The sequence below is a fragment of the Carcharhinus amblyrhynchos genome, chromosome 20 (genome assembly GCF_965287045.1).
Source record: "Carcharhinus amblyrhynchos chromosome 20, sCarAmb.v2.hapA, whole genome shotgun sequence".
Classification (NCBI taxonomy): domain Eukaryota; kingdom Metazoa; phylum Chordata; class Chondrichthyes; order Carcharhiniformes; family Carcharhinidae; genus Carcharhinus; species Carcharhinus amblyrhynchos.
The window spans coordinates 28653451-28679312 of record NC_137343.1 but is presented as its reverse complement, the minus strand read 5'-3'; the positions used below and the strand labels follow the sequence as shown (position 1 = coordinate 28679312).

The 25862-nt window shown below is 44.5% G+C and overlaps 1 protein-coding gene across 1 annotated transcript in view; it reads right to left on the bottom strand.

Annotated features, from left to right (window-relative positions):
* Positions 1 to 25862, bottom strand: part of hip1ra (huntingtin interacting protein 1 related a) — a 165250-nt gene that overhangs the window by 111347 nt on the left and 28041 nt on the right.

Genomic DNA, 25862 nt, shown 5'->3' with positions numbered 1-25862 from the left:
GCAACATTCCTGTCATCAGGGGAATCTGAGTATTAAAAGCCAGTGATTTAAATTCTGCCTCTTTCTCGAAGAATATGCTCTGTTCTTATAGCTACCAGCACAGGCCAGGAAGTCATTCAAAAAATGTATCTCAACTGCTAATGTTCCAAAGGGAAACCAAAATGTTCACTGATTCCTCCATAGCTAGTTCTCAAATTGATGAATTTTGTAAGTCATAGCCACTCAGTGACTGCTTAATGAACTGAAACCCAGGAAATACTCAATGGATCAGACACTGTCCACAGAGTGAGAAGTAGAGTTAACTGATCAATGTCCTTTCATCATTAAATGCTTAATAGTTTCTAGGAATGCAATTTGCAACAGGCCCAGTGGTTAGCACTGCTGCATCTCAACACCCGGGTTCAATTCCAGCCTTGGGTCACTGTCTGTGTGGAGTTTGCACATTCTCCCTGTGTCTGTGTGGGTTTCCTCTGAGCGCTGTAGTTTCTTCCCAAACTCCAAAGATTAGGTGGACTGGCCATGCTAAATTGTCCCTTAGTGTCGGGGGGGTCTAGCAGAGTAAATCCGTGGGGTTATGAGGATAGGGTCTGGATGGGATTGTTGTAGGTGCAAACTGGACAGGCCGAATGCCCTCCTTCTGCACTGTAGGAATTCTATGACATTAAATAAAGGTGCATGTTGAACAACAGGTGCCCCTATACATTGACTATAATAAAACAGGGACAGCATTTCTGAAATACTTCACTGGCTTTGAGAAACATATTAGTCTCTTACATTATATTAAACGTAATCTTTTTCTTTTGAGCATGGGAACATTTGTTATGATATCCTCGAGCTGTCATGGATTTGGAAACGGTACAAGATCTGCCAGATTCACGAGCCTGACTGAAATGATAGAGTCTATTTATTGCTGTAAAGTGAAAGTTATTACTTGTTCCAACAGCTCTAAAGAGTTGGAACTGAAAGCTGCCTCATTTCAGTGATGTAGGCAGCATGTAGCTGCTAATTTACGGCTTCATATAAATATCTCTGCTGCTTGGGGAAAACACTGAGAAGCTTCTCAGCAATCTGCTCTGGTTGGTGATCCTGGTTTTAAGTGGTTATACATGAGTTATTCATGTGCATGCTCAGAGTTACCTCACACCTCATTATCCGGTACCATTACCAATGGTGCAAATTTCCTGGATATTCTTTGATCTATCTTAGGACAAAAATTCTTGGGAATTCTTTAGAAAACTTGCTTTAGCATTTTTTTCTCACCGTCTCCAGAAATTCTTCCTGGCTTCTTCTTTGAAGAGAGCAGACCAAAGGTTACACCATCCAGCACAGACGCTCTCAACCTTTTAGCTTTTGAAGCCCCTCCATCTTGCAGATCCCACCCCCACCCTAGTTGGGAAGCCCTGTTCGCTAGTGTATAGAGTCAGCACTGATGGACCCAACTGCTCTTCGTTTTTTCAAAGGTTCATTTTTTAAAGACTGGAAGAGTTTCATAGTCTAACATTGAGCAGCATTCTCTCTCTGGATTACGCAGACTTGGAATCAACAAGTTTATTTCATTCTGTTCAGCTGATGGCACAAAGACCAGAAGATGTAGGAACAGAAGGAGGCCACTTGGCCATGGAAACCATAGAAACCCTACAGTGCAGAAAGAAACCGTTTGGCTCATCAAGCCTGAACTGACAACAATCCCACCCAGGCCCTATCACCGTATCCCTACATATTTACCCGCTAATCCCTCAAACCTACGCATCCCGGGACACTAAGTGGCAATTTAGCTTGGCCAATCCATCTAACCTGCACATCTTTGGACTATGGGAGAAAACCGGAGCACCCGGAGGAAACCCATGCAGACATGGGGAGAATGTGCAAACTCCACACAGACAGTCACCCAAGCTAGGAATCGAACCCAGGTCCCTGGAGCTGTGAAGCAACAGTGCTAACCACTATGCTACCATGCCGCCCCAATCGAGTCTGCTCCACGATTCAATGGGATAGTGGCTGACTAATATGATAATTCTCAAGGTCAAACACTGATTATCTGACATCACATTAACCTCCTTAAGGTATCAGGAGAAGAATGAACAAGGGACATTGAGGTTCAGTGGAGGAAAGGCGAGTTTGTAAGGCAGGATTTTATGGTCTCACTCAACCCAGGAACAGAAGATCCTGCCTGAGGTCAATGGACTTTCCCATTGTCCGCCCCTCAGCCTCTCGAATTTGGACTGAAACCTGGTGTTGTCAGACTTTTTACTGTGTTTACCCCAGTCCAAAGCCGGCATATCCACATCATGTCCGCTAGCGGGCAGGGCAGTAGAGTTCTGGCATTACAGTCAGAGTATATCACAGTTAATAGGTGTATGCAAAAGATAAAGGGTGTGTTGAACAGATTACCTATTAATGCACTAGGAGGTATAGTCAAAACACTGACAGTGAACAAGATTAGCCATTGGGAATGCAGTCATTACCACCATCTGGATACAGTCTCCAAAGGCATCCATATCTCAACCACTCAATAAAGTTCAGTCACTGCTACCACCTACACTCCTCACACTGCATACCATCAACACTGTGCATGGCAATGCTGCAACCAAAGTTCACTGATATTCAAGGGATGCAGAATAAAATGAAATGTGTCAGGAAGTACTATTTGGGGCAGCACAGTGGCATAGTGGTGAGCACTGCTGCCTCACAGCGCCAGGGACCTGGGTTCGATTCCCGGCTTGGGTCACTGTCTGTGTGGAGTTTACACATTCTCCCCATGTCTGCGTGGGTTTCCTCCAGGTGCTCCGGTTTTCTCCCACAGTCCAAAAATGCGTGGATTAGATGGATTGGCTGTGCTAAATTGACCCTTAATGAGAGGGGGCTGTGGGGATAGGGCCTGGGTGGGATTGTGGTCAGTGCAGATTCAATGGGCCGAATGGCCTCCTTCTGCATTGTAGGGATTCTATTCTACTCTATCCATATTCTACAAATTATCAATTAGAAGCTTGTTAAAGTCCGTTTTTTCAACCCTGTAATCTGATCAACAAGTCCTCATGGTGAAACACTCTTAGTTAAATCTTGTGCAAACATTTGATGCAACATTGACTGGAGTGTAGCCTTTTAAAATAAAAAAGTGCAGGACAAATCTCCCCAACACTAAGCAAAAGCAATAACCACATAACTCCAGAGATGTGTTGATGGAAAAGAAATTCAAAAGCCCTAAACTTGGGAAGGAAATACAGCCAGTGTATCACAGCAGCTGCTCTGATATTTGCACAAATTAATTTTTATGACTGGCTGTCAGGGGCTAGAGTCTACCTTGCCAACCTTTGGAAGAAATCACCAGTTTTTTGTAGATTACTGGAAGAGAAAGTTATGGCAGAGTTTATCATTAAACATACAAGCTGTATATCACATCATGTGACAGTAAGGGGCCACAAAACAGGACAATCATTAATTATATAACAAAGACAAGTTTCAGCAGTGGTTCACCTGGAATCCTGGACAGACATTCCACCAGAAAGTTACACATACTCAAATTGGCCTCCTGATTCTCTATCAGATTATAGTGGTGATGTGAGGATGGATGTTGTACAGGAAAGGTTTCTATATTCGCTTTATTGGTCACTCTAAAGTTTTTAGTTTAAAGTTTTATTAGTGTCACAAGTAGGCTTACATTAACACTGCAATGAAAATCTCCTAGTCGCCACACTCCGCCACCTGTTCGGGTACACTGGGGGAGAATTTAGCACGGCCAATGTATCTAACCCAGCACGTCTTTCAGACTGTGGGAGGAAACCGGAGCACCTGGAGGAAACCCAGGCAAACACAGGGAGAAACATTACACAGACAGTGACCCAAGCCAGGAATCGAACCCAGGTTCCGGGCCCTGTGAGGTAGCAGTGCTAACCACCGTGCCACCAAGAAAATGCTACAGCTGACAGGGAGTCCCATTGGAAGATGGTACCATGATGCCTTGATTTATACAGCTCCAGCATGGTGACACAGTGGTTAGCACTGCTGCCTCACAGCTCCAGGGACCAAACTTTGATTCCAGCTTTGGGTCACTGCCTGTGTGGAATTTGCACATTCTCCCCATCTCTGCCTGGGTTTCCTCCGGGTGCTCTGGTTTCCTCCCACAGTCCAAAGATGTGCGGGTTAGGTTGATTGGCCATGCTAAAATTGCCCTTAGTGTGCTGAGATGCATAGGTTAGAGGATTAGTGGGTAAATATATAGGGATATGGGGGGTAGGGCCTGGGTGGGATTGTGGTCGGTGCAGACTCGATGGGCCGAATGGCCTCTTTCTGTACTGTAGAGATTCTAAGTCAAATTTTCCTATCCCGCCTGCCATGGGAACACGACCATGCAGAGATCCATTGACCTCTGAGGGGATTTTCCAGTCTTGTGGCCAGTGTGGATGGAAAATGATTAGCAGGGTAAATACTGGGGGGGGCTTAAGTGGGATTGTTGATAGTGCAGGCTCGAAGGGCTAAATGGCCTTCTTCTGTAAGGATTCTATAATCCTACAAGTGAAAAAAAACATGGCTCAATCCCAAATTGATGGTGATGTTACAGTTTACTTAGAGAAGTTGCAACCTGCATTTTATGCATGCACAATGTAGCCTAGAACTATGAATCGCGATGGTAGAGGCTCCAGTTTTCATTCTGTCACATGGCTGACCAGGAATCTCTGTGCTCTCACCACCTGTTACTGGCATGTATTGGAAGGATTTACAGGCTGATACTTGCGTTGTTTGGCCACATTATAATTGAATCTTCTTCGACCATCAAATCCTGGGGTAGGACTCAAACCTAGACTTTCTGGCATCGAGGCTTCAAGATCTTCTACAAGACCCATTTAGGTGGGCTTAATCTATTGCCTGTTTAGGAAATCCACAAGCAAAAGGAAATAAACCATTAAGTCTAGATTCACACTTTATTATTTGTGTGTTATTATGCTGAAATTTAGCACAGGTATATGTCACATAAAGCTAGGACAAGTAGAGATGGGGAATGAGTGCCAGCAATGCTCACATCCCAAAAAGGAATTTTAAAAAGGCAAATTTGTTATAGGTTGTGGATGCAGATCCCAACCAACATGTGGCTATAAAATGTAGCATAGATTTCCTTAGTTACCTGGCCACAGTGAAAGAATGGTTTGGTTTCAGCTTTGAAAGGAAAAGCGTGAACACCCCCAGGCAAAATACAAATCTATCACATGTGGAATGCACAGATAGGAACTGGTCACAATAAACTGCAGGAGGTTTTTTTGAGGTGAATGGTAAAGTGGCTGGCAGTTTGACAAAGGGCAAGAGGGTGAAAGAACTTGAGTGTAAAGGTGAGAGCAAAAATCAAAGCAGAATCACATGAAGACTAGACACAGAGACACCAATGGAGAAACTAAATGTTGGTATGTTTACGATACTCATTACTCAGCCTGCAGTGAGACTGACTATAATATGGGTATTATTATTGAGATGCATATAATTATGAGGGACATAGAATCATAGAAAACCTCTCAGTACAGAAAGAGGCCATTCGGCCCATCGAGTCTGCACCGACCACAATCCCACCCAGACCCTACCTCCATATCCCTACATATTTACCCACTAATTCCTCTAACCTATGCATCTCAGGACACTAAGGGCATTTTTAAGCATGGCCAATCAACCCAACCCGCACATCTTTGGACTGTGGGAGGAAACCGGAGCACCTGGAGAAAACCCATGCAGACACGAGAAGAACATGCAAACTCCACACACACAGTGACCCAAGCCAGGAATCGAACCCAGGTCCCTGGAGCTGTGAAGCAGCAGTGCTAACAACTGTGCTACCGTGTCGCCCCATTAACATAAACAGAGTAGAGAGGAAGAAATGTTTCCCCTTGGTGAATAGTTCAATGACTAGGAGGCATAGATTTAAAGTAAGGGGCAGAGATTTAGAGGGAATTTGAGGAAAACCTCTCTCACCCAGAGGGTGGTGGGAGTCTGGAACTCACTACCTAAAAGGGTGGTAGAGGCGGGGATCCTATAACATTTAAAGGAGTATTTAGTTGTGCACTTGTGATGCCAAGACATACAAGGCTATGGGCCAAGTGTTGGAAAATGGGATTAGGATAGTTAAGTGGTTTGTCTTTGACCAGCACAGACCCGATGGGTTGAAGGGCATTTTTCTACGCTGTGTACCTCTACGACTATGAATGATTTGACATATTTCTGTGATTGACTGAAAGGAAAGAAAGGAAGTATATTTATATCGTACTATTTTAAGATTCTTTGGCACTGGATTGAAAAAGATATGGAAACCAGATAGGTGAGACAAAGCAAGCTAACAGCTAATTGTCAAATCAAGCTGTACAGGAAGCTACAGCTGACCCTACCGGAAACTATTTACATGAATAACATTTTTCTGGTTTTAGATCCCAAAAGAGGCAGCGCACATCCTGAAGGAACACAAAAAATATAAACAGAAAGATAGAAGCATGATACCTCCACTCTCTACCCCTACCCACTCTCTCACAAACCCCTGCCCCAGAAAATCTTGCAGGAAGAAGTCTAGGAGGCAATTGTTTTTCTGATTATAACGCACTTCGGATTTGTTAACAGGTTAAACTGAGGAACCAGGGCAAAGTATTAAAGCAGGGTGTCAGCATTTTAAAAATGACATGGTATAAGAGATGCTCATTTGATGATGCCGAACTCGGAACAATAAGTGCCTCGGGATTGCAGGCGGAAAGAATGCCTGAGGGAGGCGAGAGGATCCAACCCAGTTTTAGAAACACCGCAAAAAATAATGATAATGGCTCAGAAGGTGATACATTTTACAAATAAAGTCGCAAGTTAAACAGAAGGCAATTTTCAGATGACTCTATAAAACACAGAGGCTCTCTCCTTCCCTAGTCTGAGTATACCCAGCCAACTCAAATCGACGCCAGCTGGGTCTGCTTTCAGCTGGCAGCTCTGAAGGTGGCAAATCCAGATCTTTTGAACAGCACTTTAAACAGAATCCCCTTCGCTTCTTTCCCAGAGACTATGTTAGCAGATGCTACACCACCTACATGAAGGGATTAGAGGGATATGGTCAAATGCAGGCAACTGGGACTAGCTGGGACAGCACCATGGTCAGCATGGACCGCTTGGGCTGAATGGCCCATTTCAGTGCTGCATTGCTCTATGACTATCTCACTCACTCAAAGACAAGAGGCACAAAACTGGGCTCAGAAGCACCAATTGCTTGAAACCAAAATGGCGTTCACTGCCTGTATGAAGATTTGTATTGCGCAATGCAGTGGACATGTTTGTCACAGATGCAAAATATACATCAGACACACACATCTTTATGACCCTCATTAATTCAGACTCCGAAGGCTGCAGTTATCTTTTCTTCTCTCCCTCATTATCTTTGAGGAGACACGTGTGTGAGGGAGAAAACGCAAGCCACCCATCAGTCCAAATCAAACCACAATAAGTTCTGATCAAAGGTCATTGGACTGGATTTAGTGTCGGAATGGGGAACATGGCGCTCAGGCCCACTTAACCAACAGAGATTCCCAGTGGCGGCAAAACCTCCACCCAGAGGGCTTGACATGGGATTTCCACCTGCCGGGTAGTCAATGAGGCTCATTAAGGAGACGATTCTCACTCATTACCCCTGAGCTCATCACCGTGTAGTGGGGGCTGAGGAATTTAACGGGAACCGCATGGTTTCCCCGCAGCTGTGCAGCATAACCTGACGGATTTGCCAGCAGCTTCCCGGAAAGTGGGGTGGGGGGGGGGGGTGTATTATTTGGCAGTCACTGATGACATCCCTACTCCCACCTCCTCCCACAGATGCTGCCTGACCTGCTGAGCGTTTCCAGTGCATGTGGTTTCTTTATTCAACAATGAGTTATTGTACATCCTCTACTAACAGCTGGCATTCCTCTCAAAGCGTACGTCATGTCGCCCTCGCAATTCACTTGGATGGTGCGTTCTGCCACATTGCCATGGTGACATGTTAATAGCTTTAACACAACGTTAATTGCTAATTAGTTTTTATTTCTTTCAGAATGGGGGTCTCCACGCTCACCGCTTTACACCAGATTGCAGCAAGTTCTCTGTCTCACAGCGGCGCCTCCACATCCAGATGAGAGAGTCCACTCTCTGGAATTCACATTCTTATGCCACGTTTATACTCTGCTCCTGAGGCCGTGAATACTTTTTAATTCATTTATGGGATGTGGACGTCGCCGGCTAGAACCAGCATTTATTGCCCATCCCCCATTGCCCTGGAGAAGCGAAGAATTAAAACGTCGTAACATCTGGAATGGAAGTACAAGATGTCAGGGGCTATTTTCACCCCAGCACCTTACCGCAATCAGAGCATTGGAAACAAAGGAGGGAATTTTATAGAGGGAACTCCTGTAGGGGAGAGTGTGGGGTGGGCGGGGGGGTGGTGTTAGTGATCTCGCCCATCACTGGAGAATCAGCAAGCGACCTGGATCTCACCCTTTGGAAAAGCCCACCAATCCAGCAATCAGATTAAGTATATTTATTAGTGTCACACTCAGGCTTCCATTAACGCTGCAATGAAGTTACTGTGAAAATCCCCTAGTCGCCACACACTGGCGCATGTTGGGGTACACTGACTGAGAATTTAGCACAGTTAAGGCACCAAAGCAGAACGTCTATTGGATTATGGGAGGAAACCGGAGCACCCAGAGGAAACCCATGCAGACATGGGAAGAGTGTGCAGACTCCTCGTAGACAGTGACCCAAGCTGGGAATCGAACCCAGGTCCCTGGCGCTGTGAGGCAGCAGTGCTAACCACTGTGCCACCATGGGGGAAAAGTCCATCTGCTGAGAGCTGCCAGTCAGAGGCCAGCAATTTTTTTTGCTCAGGATTGTCACCGGGGAGCAGTGGCTGCTGCAAGAATGGCAGCCAGCCGAGGCCCAGGATCAGGGTCAAGAGACAACAACCCAGGCCAGTGGTAAGTGATGGCAGGGGAGGTTACACTGGGTGAGGTCACCAGTAAGGATAAGTATTTTAATGCTGTTTTTTGTAGACCGTTTGGAGGTGGAGAGGTCATTTAATTGGGCAGGATGATTGCAGGTGGGGACCCTACCATCTCTTCTCCTTCTCCCCAGGTTAAGTCCAGGAAGGGAAGGCCTACAAAACAGCCTTCCTGCTTTACCTGCTGCCAACTGAGACCCGTGAAGGGCCAACCAATGCTCACTTAGGGGCCTCCACCTGATACCACCGATAGTAACACAGCAGCATGCGGGTGGGGGGGCGGGGGGCGGTGGTGGTGCTCAACATGTGGGGGGCATAGCAATCAAACCTGTGCAGGTTGTTTGTGCTCTCCTGAGGAAGGGGTCTCTGGCTGGTGGGCTTTCAGTGCCTGATCTAGGGACTGAAATTGGGAAGGGCGGCGGAGGTAGCCACGGAGCAGCTGATGGAATTAGGAAGCAGCATCACAGTTAATGTGCAGTAAAAGGAGTCAAGCACAGATATTCTCACAATGATAAAAGTAACCTATCGTGCTCTCACACTCCAGCAAGTGAAGGACTTTGCATAGTCCCTATTGTTGTGTAGACAAACGCTGTGACCAATGTATACACAATGAGATAAATGACTGAAATAAAAATAGAAATTGCTGGTAATATTCAGCAGGTCTTACAGAGTCATTGAGGTTTACAGCATGGAAACAGGCCCTTCAGCCCAACTTGTTCATGCTGTCCTTTTTTTTAAAACCCCTATGCTAATCCCAATTGCCCACATTTGGCCCATATCCCTCTATATCCATCACACCCATGTAACTATTTAAATGCTTCTTAAAAAGATAAAATTGTACCCACCTCTACTACTACCTCTGGCAGCTTGTTCCAGACAGACATTCACTGCCCTCTGTGTGAAAAAATTGCCCCTCTGGACGCTATCGTATCTCCCCCTCACACATTAAATTATGCCCTCTAGTTTTAGAGGGCATAATTTTTGGGAAAAGATATTGACTATCTACCTTGTCTGTGCCCCTCATTACTTTACAGACTTCTATAAGGTCACCCCTCAGCCTCCTATACTCCAGAGAAAAAAGTCCCAGTCTATTCAGCATCTCCTTATAACTCAATCCTCAAGTCCCATTAGCATCCTAGTCAATCTTTACTGCACTCTTTCTAGTTTAATACTTTCATTTCTATAATAGGGTGACCAGAATTGCACACAGTATTCCAACTGTGGTCTTACCAACGTCTTATACAACTTCAACAAGACGTCCCAATTCCTGTATTCAATGTTCTGACTGATGAAACCAAGCATGCCGAATGCCTTTTTCACCACTCTGTCCGCCGGTGATTCTACTTTCAAGGAGCTGTGAACATGTACCCCTAGATCTCTTTGTTCTGTAACTCTCCCCAATGCCCTACCATTAACTGAGTAAGTCCTGCCCTGGTTCAATCTACCAAAATGCATCACTTCGCATTTGTCTAAATTAAACTCCATCTGCCATTCGTCAGCCCACTGGCCCAATTGATCAAGATCCCATTGCAATTGGAGATAACTTTCTTCACTGTCCACTATGCCACCAATCTTGGTATCATCTGTAAACTTACTAACCATGCTTCCTATATTCTCATCCATATCATTAATATAAATGACAAATAACAGTGGGCCCAGCACTGATCCCTGAGGCACACCGCTGGTCACAGGCCTCCAGTTTGAAAAACAATTCTCTTCAACCATCCTCAGGCTTCTGGATCCTGTAAGATTTAACTTTATGCAACAACCTACCATGCAGTACCTTACTAAAGTCCATGTAGACAACATCAACTGCACTGCCCTCATCTACCTTCTTGGTTACCCCTTCAAAAACTCAGTCAAATTTGTGAGACATGATTTTCCACTCACAAAGCCATGCTGACTGTCCCTAATCAGTCCTTGCTTCTCTAAGTGCCTGTAGAGTCTGTCTCTCAAAATACCTTCCAACAATTTACCCACCACAGATGTGAGGCTCACTGGCCTGTAGTTCCCAGGATTTTCCCTGCAGCCCTTTTTAAACAAAGGCTTTTGTTTAAGTCTTCAGGCATCTCACTTGTGATTATCGATGATTCAAATATCTCAGCTAGGTCTGACAGCATCTGCAGAGAGGAACCTTTCAGGTTGCAAGGTCTGTTTCTCTCCCCACAGATACTGACCGGTCTGCCGAGTATTTCCAACATTTTCTGGTTTTATTTCTGATTTCCAACATCTGGATTATTTTGCTTTTGTGAAGAAGTGTGTCTGTTTTTGGTTGAGGGACACCCGTTGACAAGGTCTTTGGGAGAGACCCTTGGGTCTTCTTCAAACACTGCCATGGCATCCTTTACATCCATCGCAATGGGCAAGTGTAACTTCAGGGTGGCATAGTAGCACAGTGGTCAGCACTGCTGCCTCACAGCATCAGGGACCCGGATTCGATTCCCGGCTTGGATCACTTGGGCAGGGTCAGCACATTCTCCCCATGTCTGCATGGGTTTTCTCCAGGTGCTCTGGTTTCCTCCCACAGTCTGAGAGACGTGCTGATTAGGTGTATTAATCGTGCTAAATTCTCCTTCAGTGTACCTGAACAGGCACCGTAGTGTGGCAACTCGGGGATTTTCACAATAACTTCATTGCAGTGTTAATGCAAGCCTACTTGTGACGCTAATAAATAAACTAAACCAAACTCAGTTTAATGTCTTGATTGAAAAGCAGCAGCTCTGACAATGTAGCTCTCCTTCACTACAGTACAGCAATGCAATGTCAATCTACGTTGTTTGCTCAAGTCCTCAGCGGCAATGCAGCCCTTCAGTTTAGAAGCAAGAGTTCAATCATAGAGAATCATAGAATTCCTACAGTGTAGAAAGAGGCCATTCAGCCCATCGAGTCTGTGCCAATTCTCATCTTACCCAGGCCTGCTCCCTGCCTTATACCTGTAGCCCCACACATTTATCCCACTATTCTCCCTAACCTACACATCTTTGGACACTAAGGGGCAGTTTAGCATGGCCAGTCTGCCTAATCTGCACATCTTTGGACTGTGGGAAGAAACTGGAGCACCCGGAAGAAATCCACACAGGCATGGGGAGAATGTGCAAAACTCCACATAGACAGACAGTCACCTAAGGCTGGAATCTAACCCGGGCTCCTGGCGCTGTGAGGCAGCAGTGCTAGCCATTGTGTCACCCAGTTCTACCATGCTGGTTCACATTCAGAAGTAAGAAATCAAGATATCTATGGGGTCTTCTCTTTTATTCAAAATCATAATGTCCAGGATAAAAGTAAGGCCAACCAACATGTACAACCATAGAAAAGCTATGGCACCAAAAGAGGCCATTCTGCCCATTGCTTCTATGCCCCCTGAAGTAGTAAAACAACTGGGACTCTCCCAGCAAAGGGTGAAATTTGGAGGAAGAGGAAAATATTCCCGACAACACAAGCTGAAAGCTGAACAACAACTTTCCTCAGTAGATGACACATGAGTCAAGAGGTTAAGAGTTCAGAGTTCAGGCCCATTCCAGGAAGCAAGCACATGATGCAGGTTAACATCTGCCTGAAGCTCTGTCAGAGGTCGGCATTGTTCCAAATGCCATTCTTTGGGGCGAGACAACAGGTCACACCTCAGAAATTCTAATGGGACATTAAAGATCCCACAGTGCAGGTTTAGATGATAACTCTCTCTCTATAAGAAAGCACAGCTGGACTCAAGCTAACTGGTCATTCAACCCTTTGCTGGTTCTAACATTCTGCTGTACACAAAATTGTTGTTGTGCTTACTGACGTATCCTCAGTGACTGCATTCCCAAGTAATTCATGGAATATGATGTCCATTGATCATTTCTAAGTGTTAGAAGTGCTTTCTTTTCATTCTGAGTAAGTGGCCATTTAGAAATTTCTTGTACTCCTTTGAGACTCCAGAAGTTCAGCATATCTGCTACGACTCTCACTAGTTTTTACAGATGAAGCATGGGAAGCATCCTTTCCGGATGTATCACAGCTTGGAATGGCTCCTGCTCTGGCCAAGACCACAAGAAACTATAAAATGTTGTGAACATACCCAGTCCATCACGCAAACCAGCCTCCCAATTGATTCCGCCTACACTTCCCGCTGCCTCAGAAAAGCAGCCAGCATAATTAAGGATCTCACACACCCTGGACATTCTCTCTTCCACCTTCTTCCGTCAGAAAAAAGATACAAAAGTCTGAGATCAAGTACCAACTAACTCAAGAACAGCATCTTCCCACGTGTCATCAGACTTTTGAACACACCTACCTCGTATTAGGTTGATCTTTCTCTACACTCTAGCTATGACTGTAACACTGCCTTCTGCACTCTCTCATTTCCTGCTCCCCTACGTAGTCTATGAATGATATGTCGCATAAGAAATAATACTGTATCCCAATATATGTGACAATAATAAATCAAATCAAAATTCCAACCAAAGCCAATTATATCACAGAAACAAGAGGTGACATTGTGGCAAAGTCATTGTAACAGTGCAAATTGTGACTATCTTAAGTACACAAAATGAAACAATCTCCCCCTCACCAAACACACACATGTAGCCTTGTCCTCCAGTTCATTAAAGAAACACTCGAGAGAAATATCATTACTCCAGTCATGAGGCCAGGCTACTAATGGAAGTGCGTTCAGCAAGGTCAATGTCCAAGTTACACGTGTCTTCCACCTCAAGTTGCCAACAGAAGGTTACACACTGATCTGTATGGAAGTTGAAAAAAAATCAAACAGCTGTCATCTGAAACGCACATAGTATATTACAAAATTCCGCAGAGAGAGATATATGTTCAACATTAAAACAAACAATAAGCTCAACTCAAGAGTTTAATAGCTATCTTGCACTCTTTAAACTAGTAATCAAACTGCAGCAAACTGGAGTTGTTCAAAGCAACAGTTTATTAACTGAACAGATTTTGAAACTAGCTTGATGCTGGATAAAAGTCTCTCTCGCTTTCACTCTTATGACCTCAAGCTTTTATGCTTTTCCCCCCTGGAGACATCTGACACTGAAGATGAGCACAAACACTTTGTAATTCGATACACGATATAAAAGCCTTGTTCTGGACACAAATACAAAGAAACAGCTTGCTTCATGAGTTTTCAATTATTGTCCTTGCCTCTACCAAGAGCTGATTAAATCTCCTGTTTCATCACAAGGCTCGTCAGCCTCCTGTCTGCAGTGTCGAGATTCTACGTCTGCACATTGAGCCTTAGACATCCAGTGAAATTCTGGGTGCAGATTTATAAACAGCTTGTACAAACAACTTTCAAGTTAATTGTCAGATCTCTTAGTACTTAGTGAGGTGCCCCCTTAATAATTACTCCACAGTCAGGCGTCGGGGAACACTGAACATTGGACACCACTGAATATCAAGCCATTATCACCAAGATTGTCACTGTTCTCATTTCCTCCGGGTGCCTTCCCCCCACAGAGCTTCCAACCTCATAGCCTCCCAACCCCAGACACCCGCATCTACCTTCTTCCCAAAATCCACAAAAAAGGACCATCCTGGTAGCGCATTGCGTCAGCATGCTCCTGCCCCACTGAACTTATTTCCTCTTATCTTGACTTCATCCTCACTCCCCTGGTCCATTCCCTCCCCATCTACATCCGAGATTCCTCTGATGCCCTGCGTCATACTGAAGCTTCCAGTTCGCTTCCTAACCGCCTCCTGTTCACCATGGATGTGCAATCTCTCTCCACCTCCATGCCACATCAGGACAGCCTGAGAACTCTTTGATTCTTTCTTGAAAAGAGGCCTGAATAGTTCGCATCCACCACTCTCCTCCACCTGGCTGAACTCATTCTCTCTCTCAACAACTTCTCCTCAAACTCATCTCACTTTTTCCAAATGAAAAGAGTAGCAATGTGTACCCCCATGGGTCCTTGCTATGCTTGTCTTTTTATGTGGTATGTGGAACACTCCTTGTTCCAGGCCTGTCCAGGTCCCCCCCTACAACTCCTTTACCGGTACATCGATGACTGTTTTGATGCCACTTTGTGCTCTCGTCCAGACCTCAAAAAAATTCATCAACTTTGCTTCCAGTTTCCACCCCTCCATTGCCTTCACCTGGTCCATCTCAGACACTTCCCTTCCTGTCTCCATTTCCGGCAATAGACTATCTACCAATATCCATTACAAACCCACTGGCTCCCACAGCTATCTGGACTACAGCTCTTCACACCCTACATCCTGTGAGGCCTCCATCCCCTTCTCTCAGCTTCATCACCTCCCAATGACGCCACTTTCCAAAGTGGTGTTTCTAATATGTGCTCCTTTTTCCTCAACCGTGGATTCCCATCTGCAGCTGTTGACAGGGCACTCAACAGTGTGCAGTCCATCTCCTGCGCCATGACCCTGACCCCCTCCCCTCCCTCCCAGAACAAGGATAGAGTCTCTCTTGTTCTCACATTTCACCTCACCAGCCTCCACATGCAAAGCAGAATCCTTCACTATTTTTGCCAACTCCAGCATGATGGTACCACCAAACACATCTTCCTTTCACTCCCTCTGTCAGCATCCCAGAGAGACCATTCCCTTGGGATAACCTAGTCCACTCCTCCACTACACCCAACACCTCTCCTGTCACTCCTGGCACCTTCCCATGCAAGCACAGCTGTCCTTTAGCCTCTTCCATGCTGACCATCCAAGGTCCAAAACACTCATTCCAGGTTAAGCAACATTTCACTTCACCTCTTTCAATTTGATGTATTGCATTCACTGTTCCCAATGTGGTCTCCCTCTATATCGGGGAGACCAAGCATAGACTGGGTGACCGCTTTGCTGAGCACCTTCAGTCTGTGCGCAATCAGGACCCTGACCTTCCGGTTGCTTGCTATTTTAACACACGATCCTGCTCCCATGCCCACACGTCTGTCCTTGACCTGCTGCAATGTTCCAGTGAAGCTCAACGCAAACTGGAGGAACAGCATCTCATCTTCCGGCTGGGCACTTTACAGCCTTCCGATCTCAACATCGAATTCAACAACTTCAGATGATTCGCTCTACCCCACCTCAAACCCCTTTGTTTTCATTTTGTTTTATTTTTTACTGTTCTCTACCTTTTATTTCTTTATTGTCTTTCTTTCTCTCCCATTCTTTCCCCGTACTTTATGCCCCTTTCGTTATCTTTTCTCCCCCTTTGCTTCTGCTTTCCCCCCCCCGCCCCGCTTTAAATTTTTCCTCTCTCCCACTCATTCCTCCCCCTCCCCCACATCTTCATCTGTCACAGTTTACCCTCTGATTTTAGCTTCTCTGCCGTTTGGCCATTCAAACCCTTATCCTCTCTATGTGCTGCCATTGGCAGCTTTTCCCCTGGTTTCTGTGGCTATGACTCACCTTTCATTCCCTCCCTCCCCCTGCAGTATAAATATCTCCCACGTTCTATAACTTTTAGCTTTTACAATGGATCATCTGGACTCGAAATGTCACCTCTTTTCTCTCCTTATAGATGCTGTCAGAGCTGCTGAGATTTTCCAGCATTTTCTCTTTTGGTCAGGGAACACAGATCTTTATTTGGTCTACTCGCTCCACACTCTAAACATTGATCGCCCACTCAGGGCAGTTCTCAACCAGCTTGCCCCATCTACCCAGGTCACATGACCCATTCCCTTAAAGGGGCTACGCCCCAACATACATACAATAATGACTCTGGTGTTATTACTCAAACTAAGCTATTCTAGGAGGTCTATGGCACGGTGGTAGTGTTCCAACCTCTGGACCACAAGCTTCAAGATCAAGTACAATTCCAGGACTTGTTGGCCACTGAACATGGGTTCACAACTCGGTCCAACAGGCTGATAATCAGCTCAGGAACCCTTTCACCATTATTCCCCAAAGGGAACAAAGTGTGTATGTGAAGATATGGTAAAAAAACAAGCTCTTCATGGAGCACTTTTTAAAAGTAGTGCATTCCAATATAAATGCTGCAATAGTGAAAGTGACCAATGTAACCCAAGTACAACACCATTTCATGTTGGTTTGAAATGAGTAAAAGAACTTACATAAGTATCCAGTTAGAAAGTAAAGCCAACCAGCTATGGGACACTGCTTGTCAAAATGTATACAATATTGGTCTCTGTATTTAAGGAAGGATGTAAATGCATTAGAAGTGATTCAGAGGTTTACTGGACTAATACCAGGCATGAGCCGGAAGGTTGGAGAGGTTAGGTTTGTATCCATTCGAGTTTAGAAGAGTAAGTTGTGACTTGATCAAGTCCATTCAGATCCTAAGAGCTATTCACAGGGTGGATGTGGACAGGATGTTTCCTCTGGTCAGAGAATCTAGAATTAGAGGTCACTTATTAAAAATAAGGGATTGCTCATTTAAGATGGAGGTGAGAAGAAATTCTTTACCTCAGAGAGTTACGAGTCTCTGGAACTCTCTTCCTCAAAAGGCAGTGGAAGCAAAATCTTTGAAAATTTTTAAGGTTGAGCTAGATAGATTCTTGATTAACCTGGGGGTGGGGGTGGGGAGTGAAAGGTTATAGGGGGTAGACAGGAATGTGGGGTTGTAGTTACAATCAGATCCGCCATGATCTTAATCAACAGACTCAAGGGGCTAAATGGCCTACTCTTGCTCCTAATTTCAATGTTTGTATATAATCTGCAACATAATGGATAAAGCAAGCTTGAAATAGATAAATGCCTTGTTGTTCATTGAAAATGAATTGGACAAACGTATGTACTAATGTTGCTTCCGGCACCTGAGGAACCTTATCCAACAAGAATTAGCATTATCGTGAGAGGGACAAATGATGAAGGGTGTTTTTGTTTTTTAAACAGGAGCTTGCAATGAAATATTGTTTAGTTTCAGTTTGTTACGTTTAGCTCACACACTGGCCAGAGTTTTACGGCCTCGCTCGTCCCAAAACCGTAAAATCCCACCCGAGGTCAAAAGACCGTGTCACTGTTTGCCCCTCGTCCGCTCTGATTCCTGCGGTGGGCAGGGTGATAAAATTATGGCCATTAACTTTACAGGACTTTTGGCATCGACTCAAGATAAACCTATTTGGGATCGACATTAATTTTAATTCTAATACACTTGCTACTAGAATGGAATGGTGTACTTTTCCAAGGCAGAGCAAATGCTTTTTATTCTATAGCTGCTAAATACACATTGGTGTGTAACACTGCATTGTTTCTGAATGAACAAACTCTGGGGTGAATGTGTGAAAGGCTGTAAATACCAGCTATACTTCAGTCCAGAAACTTTGTCATAACAGTAATTACGGTGGATTCCAGAAGACGTGAGCAGTTATCCTGCTCACATCATCGAGTATAAAAGGATGGTGTTGTTTGAGGGTCGTTGGTAATTAGTGTCACTTTTTAATGATACTCAGGGGTTTCTACAACTGTAAAGTTCATTTCAGGGTTAAGGTTCCCAAGTTGCTCAGAAATAACCAAACAAGTTAAGTGACCGGCTCGGATTTCTCACCGTAAAACAACAAAGCTGTCAGTGCCATTACTGAAATAAAAAAAAGAAAATGCTGGAAACATTCTGCGGGTCTGGTATTAACTACAGGGAGAGAAACAGAGTTCATGGCCGGAATGTTATGGTCATTTACACCAGCGGGATTTTCCCATCCTGCTGCAGTGAACAGAGAACAGTGAACAGCTGCCAAATTCTCTGTGGTGGCTGCGGGGGAGTGACATGAATGGCTGCCATGATCACGCCCACTGTTTCAAATCCATTATGGCTCTTTGTCTGAATCATTACTGAACTGATTCAGGTTCCCCTGTACCGGTCAACTGTCTGCAGTCTCCTTGTAGACAACCAAGTTCAGCTGTGAAGAGTGGGGACTTACCCCGCTGTCCTGGCTAATACTTATTCATCAAAATCACCAAAATAGCTTATTTGGCCATCGTCGTATTGCTGTTATGGAGATTTCACTGAGTGCAAATTGGCTGAACACTTCCAGCAGCTTCCGTTCTCGTTACTGAATTACTTTAATGAATATATTGTTGTGTTGCAGCTTGCCATTTGCAATCTCTCAGACTGACACTAGGGCTGGTTACACTAGAGATGGTGCAATGGTGATACAAACCTATATTTCCAAGCCTCTATGTATCATCTCCTATTCTCTACACAAAGCATATTAAAAATAGCCACCTTAATTGTTGAAAGTAAAGTTTGGGTTAGGAATGTGACATTACTCCCACAATTACCACTCCCTTCGTCTTTTGTTACATAACATCATTTAATAACCCCACCCTCTAACCTATCTCTGACCCCCCCACCCTTTTTAACATCATAAAACCTATCACATTTCGACCTCTCATTCCAAAGAAGACTAATATCAGGCTCAAAATATTAACTCTTTCTCTCTCCATAGATGCTGCCCAAGCTGCCAACTTTTCCCAGCACCGTCCAGGTAGAATTCTCCGCTCCTGGGCCTAAGTGGCAGGGGTGGGAATATAGACTGTTCCCCACCGGAGGCCAGCAGGATTACACACCATAACTTCCATCCCCGACAACATTAACTATGCACCCGGGGGGGGGGTTTTGCACCATATTCCGTGGTGAGGTGGGCATGATACCATGATTCTCGCCATCACATCTGGGTGCCAAATTGAAAAGGTGCTTCTGACATCACTGACACACTGTGGAAAAAGACAAGTGGACCTCCTGAGAAAGAAGATGGAGCTTTGGGAACACTCTGAGGCTGGAAGCTGGGCCTCTGGATGACACCTAAGCTGTAGATTCCCACCCTACCCACCACTGGCAATCTCCAATCGGAACACTGTGAGCAGCCCCAGCGTCGTTTAGAGGAGTCCTGACTTCTGCCCGCCATGTTATTCCAAATGTATTTTGGATTGGCGTCTTTTCCGGCCGACATAACCAAGAATTGGGATTGGGATTGTTGGGTGGGTGGGGGGTGAGATTCTGGTCAGGCCTCCATCTGCATCCCATTATTATAGGACACCTTCCGTCACTTTGCTGATGGTCGAGAGGAGACTGATGGGGTGGCGATTTGCCAGGTCAGGTTGGTTCTGCTCCTTATGAACAGGAAATAGCTGGGCAAATTTCCACATTGCTGATTGGATATCGGTCTTCTAGCTGTACTGGAACAACTTGGCCAGGGACACAGCTAGTTCTGGAGCACTACACTACCATTACCACCTTCTTTATCCTGTGTTCCATAACATTCCATTAATCTCCTCTGCCTGCCAACTTTCCTTTTCCTCCACCTGCTCTTCCCACCTCTCCTCCCCCTTTTTGTAACAGTATAAAACCTATCACATTTCTAACCTGTCTTTAGCTGTGAAGAAGAGTCACATTTGGACTTGAAACATTAGCTCTGCTTTTCCCTCCACAAACGCTGCCAGACCTGCTGAGCTATTCCAGCACTTTTTGGTTCTTTTTCAGATCTCCTGCACCTGCAGTATTTTAGTGTAATAAGTCCTCGGAGGCAGAAGTCCCTTCACCAAAATCCCTTCATTTACAGGTTTGACAACAGCATACAGAGCACGTTCAGTTAGCAGCCTACACTAGGAGTCCCAGAGGAACTGACACGCCTGGTTAAGTACAAAGCAAGGGGCTTCCTGACTGGCCCATCAATTTGTCCCTTAATCAGGGAGCTCATATTCTAACAGGCCCACCTCAATTGCCTGATTAAAGTCGCTACATTCAGCTCACAACAATAGCTGCTGTGGCCTTGCCCAACTGGGGAAGTACTGACCCAAGTCATTCAAAATACTGCCTTCTAGCAAAGTTAGGACCTGTACTGCCTTCCTTACATTATTCACAATAATTATTAAAAACACCTTTATCCTCGGCTCAATGACCAAGCTTCTGTGCCAATTTACAGCTAAGGTCAACAATCATTCTTATCGGACTCTCAAAATTCCAGTACATCCAGGATTTTTTAAGCAAGGTTAACTCCAACACAATGTATTCAGCATCAGCAGAGCTTGAAAAACAAGGAAAGGTAGGCCAAAAAAAGTGTTATGTACACACCTTGCTTGCAATCCACAGAGACACACACACGCATCCTTGTTACTTACGTCACTAGCAGCACTCTGTCAATGACTCGGTATAACATGGAAACACTAATCTCTTTCGGAAGGCTACATTCCTCTTTTACACGGCATGTTTTGCATGGATAGGATTTGCTTTATTCTAGCTTCTTCTTAGTGTAAACACAGCGACAGGTCACAGACCACTAATTTACAACGCCCAGTTTATTTCCAACATCTGACAGTTTGGCATGACTTACCTTTTTTGAATCATAGAAGCTCTACAGTGTAGAAAGTGGCCACTTAGTCCATCAAGTCTGCACCAACCTCAATCCCACTCAGACCCTATCCCTGTAAACCCACATATTTACCCTGCTAATGTCCTAACACTAGGGTCAATTTAGCACAGCCAATCAACCTAACCCGCACATCTTTGGACTGTGGGAGGAAAGCGGAGCATCCGGAGGAAACCCATGCAGACACAGGGAGAATGTGCACACAGACAGTGACCCGAGGCCGGAATTGAACCTGGGTCCCTGGCATTGTGAGGCAGCAGTGCTAATCATTGTGCCACTGTGCCGCCCTAAGTTAATAAACTCAACCGCGTATTTGTAATTAACAGCAGATTTTGTACTGTTAATCTAAATGACAGCTGTTCTAATGGACGGAGTTAAGGCAATACAGTTTTGCTAGTACAGCATTGCCTTCAACCACGTTCTGCACTTTTCCTCTCCCTTTGGCTACATTTCCCTTCCATTTTACCAACAGATATTACTGTGATATGTGAGTGCGGAGGCTGCGATGTCTGATCATAGCAGAGGAGATGGTGGTAATATTATTGGACTGGCGTCCAGAGGTCCAGGTTAATGTTCACATTCCACCACTACAATTGACGTGAATTTAAATTCAATTAATTTATAAACATGGAATTAAAAAGCCGTCACACTTGTTGTAAGAACCGATCTGGTGCCCTAACCCGATTTGGCTCATCTTTGATACTGGACCTTTAACAATATGGTTGATTCTTAACCATTCTCTGAAATAGCGAAATGGACCACCAAACTGCTACAGGAGAGTGCTCCAGGATTGTGGTTCACCACCACCCTGTCAAGGGCATTAGGGTTGGGCAAGAAATGCCAGCAACACCCACATCCCGAGAAAGAATTTTAAAAATGACAGTCAGTCAAGTCAATGTGTGCTTTCAAATATAATTTACTGAAAGAATACAAGACTGTTTTTATGGTTAGGAGTGTGGTGTTTTCAGGTTACTTATCACCAGAATTTTGCCATAGCAGATTTGTCAAGAATTCATGCTGCAATGTGAAGTAGATGTTTTCTTTAATTCATATGTGGGACATGGGCATCGCTGGCTGGCCAGCATTTATTGGCCATCCCTAGTTGCCCTTGGAGAGCAGTTGAGCGTCAACCACATTGCTGTGGCTTTGGAGTCACATGTAGGCCAGGCCAAGTGAGGACAGCAGATTTCCTTCCCTAAAGGGCATTAGTCCAAAGATGTGCGAGTTAGGTTGATTGGCCATGCTAAATTGACTCTAGTTTCGGAGGGATTAGCAGAGTAAATATCTGGGGTTTCAGGAATAGGATTTGATTGTTGTCAGTGCAGGCTTGATGGGTCGATGACCTCCTTCTGTACTGTAGGGATTCTACAATTAGTGAACAAGTGGGTTTTTCTGACAATTGACAACGGTTTCATGGTCATCAGTAGATTCTCAATTCCAGATATTTATTACTGAATTCAAATTCCACCATCTGCCGTGGCAGGATTCGAACCCAGGTCCCCAGAATATTTGTTGAATTTCTGGATTATTAGTCTAGCAATAATTCATCTCATCGCCTCCCCTGAACGTCACAAGGAGGCAGATGAGAGGAACAACAACTTTTGCAAAGAAAGCCCTGAGATATATAAAAGGTTGAATTGCATCCCGAGAGTTTGCTCTGACAAAATACATTACGTTAACTCATGTAGCTCATGTTTGGAATGTGGACATTGGGCACCTCATCTTCAAAAAGACCAGTCACACAAGAAAGTACCAGGGTGATTTGAGAACACAAAACACTAAGTTACAATCAGCTAATGGAATTGAACACATTCTCATTAAGGACTGACAGCTCTGCCATTTATTATGATCATGGCTGATCATTCAACTCAATGACCTGATCCCACCTTCCTCCCTTAGGCTTCGATACCTTTAGCCCCAAAAGCAATGTCTAATTCCTTCTTGAAAACACAGGTTTTGGCCTCAGCTGCTTTCTATGGTAGTGAATCCCACAGGCTTACCACTGCTCAGCGAAAAAATTTCTCCTCATACGAGTCCTAATCCTTTGATCATGGCCCTGGTTCTGGACACCTCCAACATCAGGAGCATCCTTTCTGCATCTATGCTGTCTACTCCTGTTAGAATTTTACAGATTTACAGATGGGAGGCACAGTGCCACAGTGGTCAGCCCTGCTGCCTCTCAGCACCCAGGGACCTGAATTCAATTCCCAGCTTGGGTAACTGTCTGTGCAGAGTCTGCACGTTCTCCCCATGTCTGTGTGGGTTTCCTCCAGGTGCTCTGGTTCCTTCCCACAGTCCAAAGGATGTGCTGGTTAGGTGCATTGGCTACGCTAAATTCTCCCTCAGTGTAGCCGAACAGACACCAGGCTGTGGCAACACGGGGATTTTCACAGTATCTTAATTGCAGTGTTAACATAAGTCTACTTGTGACACTAATAAATAAACTTAAAACAATGTGGGATTCTGACCAGTGAAGATGAATAAATGGTAATATATATCAAAGTCAGTGTATAACTTGTGACAGCAACTTGCAAGCAATGTGCTTTTGTAATGTCATGATCAGTAGCAATGGTTGTATGTGGCCTCACAGGTGCTATCCAAGTAACACTTTCAAACAGCACGACGCATAGCTGGTTGTGAAATGAATTGAAGTTTAAACAGATAAGCAAGGACAACGCAGTCAAAGGGATACTATGGCAACAATCTTATTTTGACAATCAGAATACAATGAGTGGAATGCAAAAGATGGGGATAAATTTTAATGTGTAAATAGCATCAGAGAGCTTTTAATGTGATTAGCGAATGGAAACTTTGCCTGATATTCACCTCTTGATTATGTGAGCGTTACACTTACATGGCCCTTTGGAAGGACAGGAGGAATGAGTTCACTGGGATTTTATCATTCAGATCACTTCCTCTATGACAGCATCTTATTCAGATTGAAAATATGAGAGTGACAGTGTCTCCTAGACCTGCTTAATGTTGATCAGACTGAGCAAGTATTTCACTGTTACAAACATTATTTAAATAGAAAATGTGGCAATTTTTGGATAAGCTTTTGAAGTTAAGGCCATAATGTACACGTACGGGCTTATCATAGATGATACCTTTGATTAGTATATATATATATCAATTGATATTTTTTATCTTGTTTATGCATTGACACAGAACCTGAATATTTAGACAGCACACTGATGAAACAACTTGGTTTAGATTACAAGAGATGAAAGATGTCTCTGACTTTTCTGCAATTGCACATGCATTTTCTCAGCACATACGCTATTACATTTGCCTCAAAAGTTTCTCTCAACTCTAGCACATTGAAAAAAGGCAGCTAATAAAATACAATCCTGTTAAATCTATTTACTGAAAGAAGAGGTGTAATAAGAGTAGATCAGTGTTGTAAATAAATGTCAAGATTTTCTCTGCTCATTATACATTGGGTTAATAATGAGGATTTCCTCTTCTGCATTTCAGAGGAAATAATAAACACAATCATTGTACAACTGTGCTGTCAATAGCATACGTGGGAAATATTTAATTAAGATCGGTTTATACTTGGAGATAGCTGAAAAGTAAGCTTCCCACGTGCCTCTTATTGTAAATAGGCTGAAATGAAAAATACACAGAGGGATTATTAAAAAGACTGTGATGGTTTAATTAAAGGTCAATTGTATTCAAATCTCATTGTTTTGCACAGAGGGGAAGAAATGTTTTGAAATCCAACTCAGAACAGGGGTCAGGCAAAATAATGAGTGAAACAGCTTGGCTGATTCATAATGTTCGAAAACATTTACTTGTAATGCACCCTCTTATTACCAAACTCCTACTGGAATCTACAATCAGCCCAACCCTCCCTGGGAGCTCCAACCAACCCAACTCTCACTGGGAGCCCCAAACAACCCAATTCTCACTGGGAGCTCCAACTAACCCAGCACTCGCTGGGAGCTCCAACCAACCCAACTCCCACTGGGAACCCCAATCAACCCAACTCTCACTGGGAGCCCCAAACAACCCAATTCCCACTGGGAACCCCAACCAATCCAACTCACTGGGAGCCCCAACCAACCCAGCACTCGCTGGGAGCTCCAACCAACCCAGCACTCGCTGGGAGCTCCAACCAACCCAATTCCCACTGGGAGCCCCAATCAACCCAATTCCCACTGGGAGCCCCAATCAACCCAATTCCCACTGGGAGCCCCAATCAACCCAATTCCCACTGGGAGCCCCAATCAACCCAACTCTCACTACCAGCTCCCACAACCCAACTCTCACTGGGAGCGACAACCAAACCAACCCTTACTGGCCAACTTGAATGCACCAATAGGCTCAAGTCTTGAATTTATATCTTTACAAATACAGTCCTTACAATTTTACCAATATACTTGTTCATCCTCCCCCTGTTAAGAATGCTGACTTGCCGGCAGTGTTTATTTGAGTACATGGACAGAATTTAATGCCCTCCAACAGAGTCAGTTCGGTGATGAGGGGCTTTTAATCAGGCAGGAGGGTGGTGGGTGGGATCCCATCGTCTTCCCATCTTCATGCCAATTAACATCCAGGTGGAAAGAAACCATGGACAGCCTTCCAGCCCTGCCACAACTGAGGCCCCT